Here is a 17990-nt window from a genome sequence, read left to right as displayed (position 1 = left end):
AATTTGCCTAGATATTTTGATTCAATTCGTGAAAATTTTTCTATATCCCGAAAAATCTACTTATTACTACTGCGGCCTATTGGGAACTAACTGAGTTCACCAAGTTACTGAGATTCAGCTCACCAAATTTTGAAAAATCTTTAAAAGTACAAATATTACAAGAGCCTGCTACTGGGAACTAACTGAATTCACAAAGAAACAGTGTTTCAGTTCGTTAAAACTTTGCTCTATCTTGAATAACAAGCTTATTACATGTGAATCCTATTGGGAACCTACTGTATTCACCATGATACTTAGAGACCGTTCCGTAAAATGTTGCTATATATTGAAAAACACACTCATTCAAGCATGTCCCATTGGAAACTCACTGAATTCGCTTAGAAATTTTTATTCCATTCGTGAAAATTTTCTATATCTCGAACAGTCCACTTATTACTACTGCGGCCTGTTGGGAACTAACTGAATTCACCAGGTTACTGAGATTGGGCTCACCAAATTTTGATAAATATTTAAAAGTATACATATTACAAGAGCCTACTACTGCGAACTAACTGAATTCACAAAGAAACAGTGTTTCAGTTCGTGAAAACGTTGCTCTATCTTGAATAACAAGCTTATTACATGCGAATCCTTTTGGGAACCTACTGAATTCACCATGATACTTAGATTCCGTTCCTTAAAATGTTGCTATATATTGAAAGGCACACTCATACAAGCATGTCCCATTGGGAACTCACTGAATTCGCCTAGATATTTTGAATCCATTCTTGAAAATTTTGCTATATCCCGAACAGTTCACTAATTACTAATGCGGCTTATTGGGATGTAATTGCATTCACAATGTTACTGGGATTCGGGGCACCAAATTTTGATAAATCTTTAAAGTACACATATTATTAGAGCCTGCTACTGGGAACTAACTGAATTCACAAAGAAACAGTGTTTCAGTTCCTTAAAACATTGCTCCATCTTGAATAACAAGCTAATTACATGCGAATCCTTTTGGGAACCTACTGAATTCACCATGATACTTAGATTCTGTTCCTTAAAATGTTGCTATATATATTGAAAAGCACACTCATAAAAGCATATCCTATTTTGAACTCACTGAAATCGCCTAGAAATTTTGATTCCATTCTAGAAAATTTTTCTATACCCAGAACAGTCCACTTATTACTAATGAGGCCTATTGGGAACTAACTGAATTCACCAAGTTACTGAGATTCGGATCCACAAATTTGATAAATCCTTAAAAGTACACATATTACAAGAGCCTGCTACTGGGAACTAAATGAATTCACAAAGAAACAGTGTTTCAGTTCGTTAAAACGTTGCTCTAACTTGAATATCAAGCTTATACACGCGAACCTAATGGGAACATACTGAATTCACCATGATACTTAGATTCCGTTCCTTAAATGTTGCTATATATTGAAAATCACACTCATACAAGCATGTCCCATTGGGACTCACTGAATTTGCCTAAAAATTTTGATACCATTCGTGAAAATTTTTCTAAATCCCGAACAGTCCACCTTTTAGCTCTGCGGCCTACTGGGAATTAACTGAATTCACCAAGTTACTGAGATTGGGCTCACCAAATTTTGATAAATCTTTAAAAGTACACATATTACAAGAGCCTCCTACTGAGAACTAACTGAATTCACAAAGATACAGTGTTTCAATTCGTTAGAACATTGCTCTATCTTGAATAACAAGCTTATTACATGCGAATCCTATTGGGAACCTACTGAATTCACCATGATACTTTGATTCCGTTCCTTAAAATGTTGCTATATATTGAAAAGCACACTCATACAAGCATGTCCCCTTGGGAACTCACTGAATTCGCCTAGAAATTTTGATTCCATTCGTGAAAAGTTTTCTATATCCCGAACAGTCCACTTATTACTACTGAGGCCTATTGGGAACTAATAGAATTCACCAAGTTAATGAGATTCGGCTCACCAAATTTTGATAAATCTTTAAAAGTACACATATTACAAGACCCTGCTACTGGGAACTAACTGAATTCACAAAGAAACAGTGTTTCAGTTCGTTAAAACTTTGCTCTATCTTGAATAACAAGCTTATTACATGTGAATCCTATTGGGAACCTACTGTATTCACCATGATACTTAGAGACCGTTCCGTAAAATGTTGCTATATATTGAAAAACACACTCATTCAAGCATGTCCCATTGGAAACTCACTGAATTCGCTTAGAAATTTTTATTCCATTCGTGAAAATTTTCTATATCTCGAACAGTCCACTTATTACTACTGCGGCCTGTTGGGAACTAACTGAATTCACCAGGTTACTGAGATTGGGCTCACCAAATTTTGATAAATATTTAAAAGTATACATATTACAAGAGCCTACTACTGCGAACTAACTGAATTCACAAAGAAACAGTGTTTCAGTTCGTGAAAACGTTGCTCTATCTTGAATAACAAGCTTATTACATGCGAATCCTTTTGGGAACCTACTGAATTCACCATGATACTTAGATTCCGTTCCTTAAAATGTTGCTATATATTGAAAGGCACACTCATACAAGCATGTCCCATTGGGAACTCACTGAATTCGCCTAGATATTTTGAATCCATTCTTGAAAATTTTGCTATATCCCGAACAGTTCACTAATTACTAATGCGGCTTATTGGGATGTAATTGCATTCACAATGTTACTGGGATTCGGGGCACCAAATTTTGATAAATCTTTAAAGTACACATATTATAAGAGCCTGCTACTGGGAACTAACTGAATTCACAAAGAAACAGTGTTTCAGTTCCTTAAAACATTGCTCCATCTTGAATAACAAGCTAATTACATGCGAATCCTTTTGGGAACCTACTGAATTCACCATGATACTTAGATTCTGTTCCTTAAAATGTTGCTATATATATTGAAAAGCACACTCATAAAAGCATATCCTATTTTGAACTCACTGAAATCGCCTAGAAATTTTGATTCCATTCTAGAAAATTTTTCTATACCCAGAACAGTCCACTTATTACTAATGAGGCCTATTGGGAACTAACTGAATTCACCAAGTTACTGAGATTCGGATCCACAAATTTGATAAATCCTTAAAAGTACACATATTACAAGAGCCTGCTACTGGGAACTAAATGAATTCACAAAGAAACAGTGTTTCAGTTCGTTAAAACGTTGCTCTAACTTGAATATCAAGCTTATACACGCGAACCTAATGGGAACATACTGAATTCACCATAATACTTAGATTCCGTTCCTTAAATGTTGCTATATATTGAAAATCACACTCATACAAGCATGTCCCATTGGGACTCACTGAATTCGCCTAAAAATTTTGATACCATTCGTGAAAATTTTTCTAAATCCCGAACAGTCCACCTTTTAGCTCTGCGGCCTATTGGGAATTAACTGAATTCACCAAGTTACTGAGATTGGGCTCACCAAATTTTGATAAATCTTTAAAAGTACACATATTCCAAGAGCCTCCTACTGAGAACTAACTAAATTCACAAAGAAATACTGTTTCAGTTCGTTAAAACGTTGCTCTACCTTGAATATCAAGCTTATACATGCGAATCCTATTGGGAACCTACTGAATTCACCATGATACTTAGATTCCGTTCCTTAAATGTTGCTACATATTGAAAAGCACACTCATACAAGCATGTCGCATTGGGAACTCACTGAATTCGCCTAGAAATTTTGATACAATTCGTGAAAATTTTTCTATATCCCGAACAGTCCACTTATTACCTCTGCGGCCTATTGGGAATTAACAGAATTCAATAAGTTACTGAGATTGGGCACACCAAATTTTGATAAATCTTTAAAAGTACACATAGTACAAGAGCCTGCTACTGGGAACTGACTGAATTCACAAAGAAACAGTTTTTCAGTTCGTGAAAACGTTGCTCTTTCTTGAATAACAAGCTTATTACATGCAAATCCTATTAGGAACCTACTGAATTCACCATGATACTTAAATTCCGTTCCTTAAAATGTTGCTATATATTGAAAAGCACACTAGTACAAGCATGTCCCATTGGGAACTCACTGAATTCGCCTAGAAATTTTGATTCCATTCGTGAAAATTTTTCTATATCCCGAACAGTCCACTTATTACTACGGCGGACTATTGGGAACTAATTGAATTCATCAAGTTACTGAGATTCGGCTCACCAAATTTTGATAAATCTTTAAAAGTAAACATATTACAAGAGCCTGCTACTGGGAACTAACTGAATTCACAAAGAAGCAGTATTTCAGTTCGTAAAACGTTGCTCTATCTTGAATAACAAGCTTATTACATGCGAATCCTATTGGGAGCCTACTAAATTCACCAAGATACTTAGATTCCGTTTCTTCATATGTTGCTATATATTGAAAAGCACACTCATACAAGCATGTCCCATTGGGAACTCACTGAATTTTGGTAGAAATTAATATTCCATTCGTGAAAATTTTTCTAAATCCCGAACAGTCCACTTATTACTACTGCCGCATATTGGAAACTAACTGAATTCACCAAGTTACTGAGATTCGGCTCTCCATATTTTGATAAATCTTTAAAGGTACACATATTACAAGAGCCTGCTACTGGGAACTGACTGAATTCACAAAGAAACAGTGTTTCAGTTCGTTAAAACGTTGCTCTACCTTGAATAACAAGCTTATTACATGCGAATCCTATTGGGAACCTACTGAATTCACCATGATACTTAGATTCCGTTCCTTAAAATGTTGCTATATATTGAAAAACCACTCATACAAGCATGTCCCATTGGGATCTCACTGAATTCACCTAGAAATTTTGATTCCATTTTTGAAAATTTTTCTATATCCCGAACAGTCCACTTATTACTACTGAGGCCTATTGGGAACTAATAGAATTCACCAAGTTAATGAGATTCGGCTAACCAAATTTTGATAAATCTTTAAATTACACAATTACAGGAGCCTGCTACTGGGAACTAACTTAATCCACAAAGAAACAGTGTTTCAGTTCGTTAAAACGTTGCTCTATCTTGAATAACAAACTTATTACATGCGAATCCTATTGGGAACCTACTGAATTCACCATGATACTTAGATTCCGTTCCTTAAATGTTGCTACATATTGAAAAGCACACTCATACAAGCATGTCGCATTGGGAACTCACTGAATTCGCCTAGAAATTTTGATACAATTCGTGAAAATTTTTCTATATCCCGAACAGTCCACTTATTACCTCTGCGGCCTATTGGGAATTAACAGAATTCAATAAGTTACTGAGATTGGGCACACCAAATCTTGATAAATCTTTAAAAGTACACATATTACAAGGGCCTCCTACTGAGAACTAACTGAATTCACAAAGATACAGTGTTTCAATTCGTTAGAACGTTGCTCTATCTTGAATAACAAGCTTATTACATGCGAATCCTATTGGGAACCTACTGAATTCACCATGATACTCTGATTCCGTTCCTTAAAATGTTGCTATATATTGAAAAGCACACTCATACAAGCATGTCCCCTTGGGAACTCACTGAATTCGCCTAGAAATTTTGATTCCATTCGTTAAAATTTTTCTATATCCCGAACAGTCCACTTATTACTACTGCGGCTTATTGGGATCTAATTGTATTCACAAAATTACTGAGATTTGGGTTACCAAATTTTGATACATCTTTAAAAGTACACATATTATAAGAGCCTGCTACTGGGTACTAACTGAATTCACAAAGAAATACTGTTTCAGTTCGTTAAAACGTTGCTCTACCTTGAATATCAAGCTTATACATGCGAATCCTATTGGGAACCTACTGAATTCACCATGATACTTAGATTCCGTTCCTTAAATGTTGCTACATATTGAAAAGCACACTCATACAAGCATGTCGCATTGGGAACTCACTGAATTCGCCTAGAAATTTTGATACAATTCGTGAAAATTTTTCTATATCCCGAACAGTCCACTTATTACCTCTGCGGCCTATTGGGAATTAACAGAATTCAATAAGTTACTGAGATTGGGCACACCAAATTTTGATAAATCTTTAAAAGTACACATAGTTCAAGAGCCTGCTACTGGGAACTGACTGAATTCACAAAGAAACAGTTTTTCAGTTCGTGAAAAAGTTGCTCTTTCTTGAATAACAAGCTTATTACATGCAAATCCTATTAGGAACCTACTGAATTCACCATGATACTTAAATTCCATTCCTTAAAATGTTGCTATAAATTGAAAAGCACTCTAGTACAAGCATGTCCCATTGGGAACTCACTGAATTCGCCTAGAAATTTTGATTCCATTCGTGAAAATTTTTCTATATCCCGAACAGTCCACTTATTACTACGGCGGACTATTGGGAACTAATTGAATTCATCAAGTTACTGAGATTCGGCTCACCAAATTTTGATAAATCTTTAAAAGTAAACATATTACAAGAGCCTGCTACTGGGAACTAACTGAATTCACAAAGAAGCAGTATTTCAGTTCGTAAAACGTTGCTCTATCTTGAATAACAAGCTTATTACATGCGAATCCTATTGGGAGCCTACTGAATTCACCAAGATACTTAGATTCCGTTTCTTCATATGTTGCTATATATTGAAAAGCACACTCATACAAGCATGTCCCATTGGGAACTCACTGAATTTTTGTAGAAATTAATATTCCATTCGTGAAAATTTTTCTAAATCCCGAACAGTCCACTTATTACTACTGCCGCATATTGGAAACTAACTGAATTCACCAAGTTACTGAGATTCGGCTCTCCATATTTTGATAAATCTTTAAAGGTACACATATTACAAGAGCCTGCTACTGGGAACTGACTGAATTCACGAAGAAACAGTGTTTCAGTTTGTTAAAACGTTGCTCTACCATGAATAACAAGCTTATTACATGCGAATCCTATTGGGAACCTACTGAATTCACCATGATACTTAGATTCCGTTCCTTAAAATGTTGCTATATATTGAAAAACCACTCATACAAGCATGTCCCATTGGGATCTCACTGAATTCACCTAGAAATTTTGATTCCATTTGTGAAAATTTTTCTATATCCCGAACAGTCCACTTATTACTACTGAGGCCTATTGGGAACTAATAGAATTCACCAAGTTAATGAGATTCGGCTAACCAAATTTTGATAAATCTTTAAATTACACAATTACAGGAGCCTGCTACTGGGAACTAACTTAATCCACAAAGAAACAGTGTTTCAGTTCGTTAAAACGTTGCTCTATCTTGAATAACAAGCTTATTACATGCGAATCCTATTGGGAACCTACTGAATTCACCATGATACTTAGATTCCGTTCCTTAAATGTTGCTACATATTGAAAAGCACACTCATACAAGCATGTCGCATTGGGAACTCACTGAATTCGCCTAGAAATTTTGATACAATTCGTGAAAATTTTTCTATATCCCGAACAGTCCACTTATTACCTCTGCGGCCTATTGGGAATTAACAGAATTCAATAAGTTACTGAGATTGGGCACACCAAATTTTGATAAATCTTTAAAAGTACACATATTACAAGAGCCTCCTACTGAGAACTAACTGAATTCACAAAGATACAGTGTTTCAATTCGTTAGAACGTTGCTCTATCTTGAATAACAAGCTTATTACATGCGAATCCTATTGGGAACCTACTGAATTCACCATGATACTCTGATTCCGTTCCTTAAAATGTTGCTATATATTGAAAAGCACACTCATACAAGCATGTCCCCTTGGGAACTCACTGAATTCGCCTAGAAATTTTGATTCCATTCGTGAAAATTTTTCTATATCCCGAACAGTCCACTTATTACTACTGCGGCTTATTGGGATCTAATTGTATTCACAAATTTACTGAGATTTGGGTTACCAAATTTTGATACATCTTTAAAAGTACACATATTATAAGAGCCTGCTACTGGGTACTAACTGAATTCACAAAGAAATACTGTTTCAGTTCGTTAAAACGTTGCTCTACCTTGAATATCAAGCTTATACATGCGAATCCTATTGGGAACCTACAGAATTCACCATGATACTTAGATTCCGTTCCTTAAATGTTGCTACATATTGAAAAGCACACTCATACAAGCATGTCGCATTGGGAACTCACTGAATTCGCCTAGAAATTTTGATACAATTCGTGAAAATTTTTCTATATCCCGAACAGTCCACTTATTACCTCTGCGGCCTATTGGGAATTAACAGAATTCAATAAGTTACTGAGATTGGGCACACCAAATTTTGATAAATCTTTAAAAGTACACATAGTTCAAGAGCCTGCTACTGGGAACTGACTGAATTCACAAAGAAACAGTTTTTCAGTTCGTGAAAAAGTTGCTCTTTCTTGAATAACAAGCTTATTACATGCAAATCCTATTAGGAACCTACTGAATTCACCATGATACTTAAATTCCGTTCCTTAAAATGTTGCTATATATTGAAAAGCACACTAGTACAAGCATGTCCCATTGGGAACTCACTGAATTCGCCTAGAAATTTTGATTCCATTCGTGAAAATTTTTCTATATCCCGAACAGTCCACTTATTACTACGGCGGACTATTGGGAACTAATTGAATTTATCAAGTTACTGAGATTCGGCTCACCAAATTTTGATAAATCTTTAAAAGTAAACATATTACAAGAGCCTGCTACTGGGAACTAACTGAATTCACAAAGAAGCAGTATTTCAGTTCGTAAAACGTTGCTCTATCTTGAATAACAAGCTTATTACATGCGAATCCTATTGGGAGCCTACTGAATTCACCAAGATACTTAGATTCCGTTTCTTCATATGTTGCTATATATTGAAAAGCACACTCATACAAGCATGTCCCATTGGGAACTCACTGAATTTTTGTAGAAATTAATATTCCATTCGTGAAAATTTTTCTAAATCCCGAACAGTCCACTTATTACTACTGCCGCATATTGGAAACTAACTGAATTCACCAAGTTACTGAGATTCGGCTCTCCATATTTTGATAAATCTTTAAAGGTACACATATTACAAGAGCCTGCTACTGGGAACTGACTGAATTCACAAAGAAACAGTGTTTCAGTTCGTTAAAACGTTGCTCTACCTTGAATAACAAGCTTATTACATGCGAATCCTATTGGGAACCTACTGAATTCACCATGATACTTAGATTCCGTTCCTTAAAATGTTGCTATATATTGAAAAACCACTCATACAAGCATGTCCCATTGGGATCTCACTGAAATCACCTAGAAATTTTGATTCCATTTGTGAAAATTTTTCTATATCCCGAACAGTCCACTTATTACTACTGAGGCCTATTGGGAACTAATAGAATTCACCAAGTTAATGAGATTCGGCTAACCAAATTTTGATAAATCTTTAAATTACACAATTACAGGAGCCTGCTACTGGGAACTAACTGAATCCACAAAGAAACAGTGTTTCAGTTCGTTAAAACGTTGCTCTATCTTGAATAACAAGCTTATTACATGCGAATCCTATTGGGAACCTACTGAATTCACCATGATACTTAGATTCCGTTCCTTAAATGTTGCTACATATTGAAAAGCACACTCATACAAGCATGTCGCATTGGGAACTCACTGAATTCGCCTAGAAATTTTGATACAATTCGTGAAAATTTTTCTATATCCCGAACAGTCCACTTATTACCTCTGCAGCCTATTGGGAATTAACAGAATTCGATAAGTTACTGAGATTGGGCACACCAAATTTTGATAAATCTTTAAAAGTACACATATTACAAGAGCCTCCTACTGAGAACTAACTGAATTCACAAAGATACAGTGTTTCAATTCGTTAGAACGTTGCTCTATCTTGAATAACAAGCTTATTACATGCGAATCCTATTGGGAACCTACTGAATTCACCATGATACTCTGATTCCGTTCCTTAAAATGTTGCTATATATTGAAAAGCACACTCATACAAGCATGTCCCCTTGGGAACTCACTGAATTCGCCTAGAAATTTTGATTCCATTCGTTAAAATTTTTCTATACCCAGAACAGTCCACTTATTACTACTGCGGCTTATTGGGATCTAATTGTATTCACAAATTTACTGAGATTTGGGTTACCAAATTTTGATACATCTTTAAAAGTACACATATTATAAGAGCCTGCTACTGGGTACTAACTGAATTCACAAAGAAATACTGTTTCAGTTCGTTAAAACGTTGCTCTACCTTGAATATCAAGCTTATACATGCGAATCCTATTGGGAACCTACTGAATTCACCATGATACTTAGATTCCGTTCCTTAAATGTTGCTACATATTGAAAAGCACACTCATACAAGCATGTCGCATTGGGAACTCACTGAATTCGCCTAGAAATTTTGATACAATTCGTGAAAATTTTTCTATATCCCGAACAGTCCACTTATTACCTCTGCGGCCTATTGGGAATTAACAGAATTCAATAAGTTACTGAGATTGGGCACACCAAATTTTGATAAATCTTTAAAAGTACACATAGTACAAGAGCCTGCTACTGGGAACTGACTGAATTCACAAAGAAACAGTTTTTCAGTTCGTGAAAACGTTGCTCTTTCTTGAATAACAAGCTTATTACATGCAAATCCTATTAGGAACCTACTGAATTCACCATGATACTTAAATTCCGTTCCTTAAAATGTTGCTATATATTGAAAAGCACACTAGTACAAGCATGTCCCATTGGGAACTCACTGAATTCGCCTAGAAATTTTGATTCCATTCGTGAAAATTTTTCTATATCCCGAACAGTCCACTTATTACTACGGCGGACTATTGGGAACTAATTGAATTCACCAAGTTACTGAGATTCGGCTCACCAAATTTTGATAAATCTTTAAAAGTAAACATATTACAAGAGCCTGCTACTGGGAACTAACTGAATTCACAAAGAAGCAGTATTTCAGTTCGTAAAACGTTGCTCTATCTTGAATAACAAGCTTATTACATGCGAATCCTATTGGGAGCCTACTGAATTCACCAAGATACTTAGATTCCGTTTCTTCATATGTTGCTATATATTGAAAAGCACACTCATACAAGCATGTCCCATTGGGAACTCACTGAATTTTGGTAGAAATTAATATTCCATTCGTGAAAATTTTTCTAAATCCCGAACAGTCCACTTATTACTACTGCCGCATATTGGAAACTAACTGAATTCACCAAGTTACTGAGATTCGGCTCTCCATATTTTGATAAATCTTTAAAGGTACACATATTACAAGAGCCTGCTACTGGGAACTGACTGAATTCACAAAGAAACAGTGTTTCAGTTCGTTAAAACGTTGCTCTACCTTGAATAACAAGCTTATTACATGCGAATCCTATTGGGAACCTACTGAATTCACCATGATACTTAGATTCCGTTCCTTAATATGTTGCTATATATTTAAAAACCACTCATACAAGCATGTCCCATTGGGATCTCACTGAATTCACCTAGAAATTTTGATTCCATTTGTGAAAATTTTTCTATATCCCGAACAGTCCACTTATTACTACTGAGGCCTATTGGGAACTAATAGAATTCACCAAGTTAATGAGATTCGGCTAACCAAATTTTGATAAATCTTTAAATTACACAATTACAGGAGCCTGCTACTGGGAACTAACTGAATCCACAAAGAAACAGTGTTTCAGTTCGTTAAAACGTTGCTCTATCTTGAATAACAAGCTTATTACATGCGAATCCTATTGGGAACCTACTGAATTCACCATGATGCTTAGATTCCGTTCCTTAAAATGTTGCTATATACTGAAAAGCACACGCATACAAGCATGTCCCATTGGGAACTCACTTAATTTGCCTAGAAATTATGATTCCATTCGTGAAAATTTTTCTATATCCCGAACAGTCCACTTATTACTACTGCGGCCTATTGGGAACTAACTGAATTCACCAAGTTACTGAGATTCGGCTCACCAAATTTTGATAAATCTTTAAAGGTACACATATTACAAGAGCCTGCTACTGGGAATTGACTGAATTCACAAAGAAACAGTGTTTCAGTTCTTTAAAACGTTGCTCTACCTTGATAACAAGCTTATTACATGCGAGTCCTATTGGGAACCTACTGAATTCACCATGATACTTAGATTCCGTTCCGTAAAATGTTGCTATATATTGAAAAGCACACTCATACAAGCATTTCCCAATGGGAACTCACGGAATTCACCTGAAATTGCGATTCCATTCGTGAAAAGATTTCTATATCCCGAAGAGTCCACTTATTATTACAGCAGCCTATTGGGAACTAACTGAATTCACCAATTTACTGAGATACGGCTCCCCAAATTTTGATAAATCTTTAAAAATACACATATTACAAGAGCCTGCTACAGGGACCTTACTGAATTCACATAGAAACAGTGTTTCAGTTCATTAAAACGTTGCGACATCTTCAATAAAATCTTATACATGCGATACCAAATGGGAACCTACTGTATTCACCATGATACTTAGATTCCGTTCCTTAAAATGTTGCTATATATTGAAAAGCACACTCATAGAAGCATGTCCCATTGGGAACTCCCGGAATTCTCCTAGAAATTTTGATTCCATTCGTGAAAATTTTTTTATATCCCGAACAGTACACTTATTACTACTGCGGCCTAATGGGAACTCCCCGAATTCACCAAGTTACTGAGAATCGGCTAACCAAATTTTGATAAATCTTTAAAGGTACACATGTTACAAGAGCCTGCTACTGTGAACTGACTAAATTCACAAAGAAACAGTGTTTCAGTTCGTAAGAACGTTGCTCTATATTGAATAACAAGCTTATTATATGCGAATCCTATTGGGAACCTACTGAATTGACCATGATAATTAAATTCCGTTCATTAAAATGTTGCTATATATTGAAAAGCCCACTCATAGAATCATGTCCCATAGGGATCTCACTGAATTCACCTAAAAATTTTTATTCCATTCGTGAAAAGTGTTCTATATCCCAAACAGTCCACTTATTACTACTGCGGCCTATTTGGAACTAAATGAATTCACCAAGTTACTGAGATTCGGCTCACCAAGTTTTGATAAATCTTTAAAAGTACACATATTACAAGAGCCTGCTACAGAGAACTAACTAGTTCACATAGAAACAGTGTTTCAGTTCATTAAAAGGTTGCGACCTCTTCAATAACAAGTTTATACATGCGAATCCAAATAAGAACCAAGTGAATTCACCATTATACTTAGTTTCCGTTCAGAAAAATGCTGCTATATATTGAAAAGCACACTCATACAAGAATGTCCCATTGGGAGCTCACTGATTTCACCTAGAAATTTTGAATACATTCGTGAAAATTTTTCTATATCCCGAATGGTCCACTTATTACTACTGCGGCCTTTTGGGAACTAACTGAATTCACCAAGGTACTGAGATTCGGCTCACCAAATTTTGATAAATCTTTAAAAGTAGACATATTACAAGAGCCTGATACTGGGAACTCACTGAATTCATAAAGATACAGTGTTTCAGTTCCTTAAAACGTTGCTCTATCTTGAATAACAAGCTTATTACATGCGAATCCTACTGGGAACCTACTGTATTCAGCATGATACTTAGATTCCCTTCCGTATAATGTTGCTATATATTGAAAAGCACACTCATACAAGCATGTCCCATTGAGAACTCACTGAATTCGCCTAGAAATTTTGATTCCATTCGTAAAAATTTTTCTATATCCCGAAAAGTCCACATATTACTACTGCGGACTGGTGGGAAATAACCGAGTTCACCAAGTTACTGAGATCCGGCTCATCAAATTTGGATAAATCTTTAAAAGTACACATATTACAAGAGCCTGCTACTGGGAACTAACTGAATCCACAAAGAAACAGTGTTTCAGTTCGTTAAAACGTTGCTCTATCTTGAATAACAAGCTTATTACATGCGAATCCTATTGGGAGCCTACTGAATTCACCAAGATACTTAGATTCCGTTCCTTAAAATGTTGCTATATATTGAAAAGCACACTCATACAAGCATGTCCCATTGGGACCTCACTGAATTTGGGTAGAAATTAATATTCCATTCGTGAAAATTTTTCTATATCCCGAACAGTCCACTTATTACTACTGCAGCATATTGGAAACTAACTGAATTCACCAAGTTACTGAGATTCGGCTCTCCAAATTTTGATAAATCTTTAAAGGTACACGTATTACAAGAGCCTGCTACTGGGAACTGACTGAATTCACAAAGAAACAGTGTTTCACTTCGTTAAAACGTTGCTCTACCTTGAACAACAAGCTTATTACATGCGAGTCCTATTGGGAACCTACTGAATTCACCATGATACTTAGATTCCGTTCCTTAAAATGTTGCTATATATTGAAAAGCCCACTCATACCAGCATGTCCCATTGGGAACTCACTGAATTTGGGTAGAAATTAATATTCCATTCGTGAAAATTTTTCTATATCCCGAACAGTCCACTTATTACTACTGAGGCCTAGTGGGAACTAACAGAAATCACCAAGTTACTGAGATTCGGCTAACCAAACTTTGATAAATCTTTAAATTACACAATTACAGGAGCCTGCTACTGGGAACTAACTGAATCCACAAAGAAACAGTGTTTCAGTTCGTTAAAACGTTGCTCTATCTTGAATAATAAGCTTATTACATGCGAATCCTATTGGGAACCTACTGAATTCACCATGATACTTAGATTCCGTTCCTTAAAATGTTGCTATATATTGAAAAGCACACTCATACAAGCATTTCCCATTGGGAACTCACGGAATTCACCTGAAATTGTGATTCCATTCGTGAAAAGTTTTTTATATCCCGAACAGTCCACTTATTATTACAGCGGTTTCAATGAGTTCCCAATGAGACATGCGTGTATGAGTGTGCTTTTCAATATATAGCAACATTTTAAGGAACGGAATCTAAGTATCATTATGAATACAGTATGTTCCCAATAGGATTTGCATGTAATAAGCTTGTTATTCAAGATAGAGCAACGTTTTAAAGAACTGAAACACTGTTTCTTTGTGAATTCACTCAGTTCCCAGTAGCAGGCTCTTGTAATTGTGTGCTTTTAAAGATTTATCAAAATTTGGTGAGCCGAATCTCAGTAACTTGCTGAATTCAGTTAGTTCCCAATAGGAATCATTAGTAATAAGTGGACTGTTCCGGATATAGAAAAATTTTCACGAATGGAGTCAAAATTTCTAGGCGAATTCGGTGAGTTCCCAATGGGACATGCTTGTATGAGTGTGCTTTTCAATATATATAGCAACATTTTAAGGAACGTAATCTAAGTATCATGGTGAATTCAGTAGGTTCCCAATAGGATTCGCTGTAATAAGCTTGTTATTCAAGATGGAGCAACGTTTTAAGGAAGTGAAACACTGTTTCTTTGTGAATTCAGTTAGTTCCCAGTAGCAGGCTTTTGTAATATGTGTACTTTTAAAGATTTATCAAAATTTGTTAACCCGAATCTCAGTAACTTTGTGAATACAATTAGATCCCAATAAGCCGCAGTAGTAATAGTGGACTGTTCGGGATATAGGAAAATTTTCACGAATGGAATAAAAATTTCTAGGCGAATTCAGTGAGTTCCCAATGGGACATGCTTGTATGAGTGTGCTTTTCAATATAGAGCAACATTTTATGGTATGGAATCTGTGTATCATGCTGAATACAGTAGGTTCCCAATAGTATTCACATGTAATAAGCTGTTATTCAAGATAGGGAAACGTTTTAACGAACTGAAACACTGTTTCTTTGTGAATTCAGTTAGTTCCCAGTAGCAGGATCTTGTAATATGTGTACTTTTAAAGATTTATCAAAATTTGTAGAGCTGAATCTCAGTAACTTGGTGAATTCAGTTAGTTCCCAACAGGCCGCAGTAGTAATAAGTGGACTCTTCGGGATATAGAAAAAATTTTAAGAATGGAATCAAAATTTCTAGGCGAATTCAGTGAGTTCCCAATGGGACATGCTTGTATGAGTGTGCTTTTCCATATATAGCAACGTTTTATGGAACGGATTTTAAGTATCATAGTGAATTCATTAGGTTCCCAATAGGATTTGCATGTAATAAGCATGTTATTGAAGATAGAGCAACGTTTTAACGAACTGAAACTCTGTTTCTTTGTGAATTCAGTCAGTTCCCAGTAGCAGGCTCTTGTAATTGTATACGTTTAATGATTTATCAATATTGGTGAGTCCAATCTCAGTAACTTGTTGAATTAAGTTAATTCCCAATAGGCCGTAGTAGTAATAAGTGGACTGTTCGGGATATAGAAAAATTGTCACGAATGGAATCAAAATTTCTAGGCGAATTCAGTGAGTTCCCAATGTCCATGCTTGTATGAGTGTGCTTTTCAAATATAGCAACATTTTAAGGAACGGAATCTAAGAATAATGGTGAATTCAGTAGGTTCCCAATAGGATTCGCATATCGTAAGTTTGTTATTCAAGATAGAGCAACGTTTTAACGAACGGAATCTAAGAATAATGGTGAATTCAGTAGGTTCCCAATAGGATTCGCATATCATAAGTTTGTTATTCAAGATAGAGCAACGTTTTAACAAACTGAAACACAGTTTATTTCTGAATTCAGTTATTTCCCAGTAGGAAGTTCTAGTAATATGTATACTTTTAAGTTTTATCAAAATTTGGTGAGCCGAATCTCAGTAACTAAGTGAATTCGGTAAGTTAGCAATAGGCCTCAGTAGTAATAAGTGGACTCTTCGGGATATAGAAAAGTTGTCACGAATGGAATCAAAATTTCTAGGAGAATTCAGTGAGTTCCCAATGGGAAATGCTTGTATGAGTGTGATTTTCAATATATAGCAACATTTAAGGAACGGAATCTAAGTATCATGGTGAATTCAGTAGGTTCCCAAGAGGATTCGCATATAATAAGCTTGTTATTCAAAATAGAGAAAGGTTTTAACGAACTGAAACACAGTTTCTTTGTGACTTCAGTTAGTTCCCAGTAGGAAGCTCTAGTAATACGTATACTTTTAAAGATTTATCAAAATTTGGTGAGCCGAATCTCAGTAACTAAGTGAATTCGGTTAGTTCCCAATAGGCCTCAGTAGTAATAAGTGGACTGTTCGGGATATAGAAAAGTTTTCACGAATGGAATCAAAATTTCTAGGCGAATTCAGTTAGGACCCAAGGGGACATGCTTGTATGAGTGTGCTTTTCAATATATAGCAACATTTTAAGGAACGGAATTTAAGTATCATGGTGAATTCAGTAGGTTCCCAATAGGATTTGCATGTAATAAGCTTGTTATTCAAAATAGAGCAACGTTTTAACGAACTGAAACACTGTTTCTTTGTGAATTCAGTCAGTTCCCAGTAGAAGGCTCTTGTAATATGTGTACTTTTAAAGATTGATCAATATTTCCTGAGCCAAATCTGAGTAACATGGTGAATTCAGTTAATTCCAAATAGGCCGCAGTAGTAACAAGTGGACTCTTTGGAATATAGAAAAATATTCACGAATGGAATCAAAATTATAAGCGAATTCAGTGAGTTTCCAATGGGACATGCTTGTATGAGTGTGTTTTTCAATATATAGCAACATTTTAAGGAACGGAATCTAGGTATCATGGTGAATTCAATAGGTTCCCAATAGGATTCACAAGTAATAAGCTTGTTATTCAAGATAGAGTAACGTTTTAACGAACTGAAACACTGTTTCTTTGTGAATTCAGTTAGTTCCCAGTAGCAGGTCTTGTAATATGTGTACTTTTAAAGATTTATCAAAATTTGGTGAGCCGAATCTCAGTAAATTTGTGAATTCACTTTCTTCCCAATAGGCCGCAGTAGTAATAAGTGGATTGTTCGGGATATAGAAAATTTTTCACGAATGGAATCAAAATTTGAAGGCGAATTCAGTGACTTCCCAATGGGACATGCTTGTATGAGTGTGGTTTTCAATACATAGCAACATTTAAGGAACGGATTTTAAGTATCATGTTGAAATCAGTAAGTTCCCATTAGGATTCGC

This window comes from Rattus norvegicus, chromosome 8, assembly GCF_036323735.1.
Source record: "Rattus norvegicus strain BN/NHsdMcwi chromosome 8, GRCr8, whole genome shotgun sequence".
In the NCBI taxonomy this organism is placed as follows: domain Eukaryota; kingdom Metazoa; phylum Chordata; class Mammalia; order Rodentia; family Muridae; genus Rattus; species Rattus norvegicus.
Note: the sequence above shows the minus strand (reverse complement) of the source record.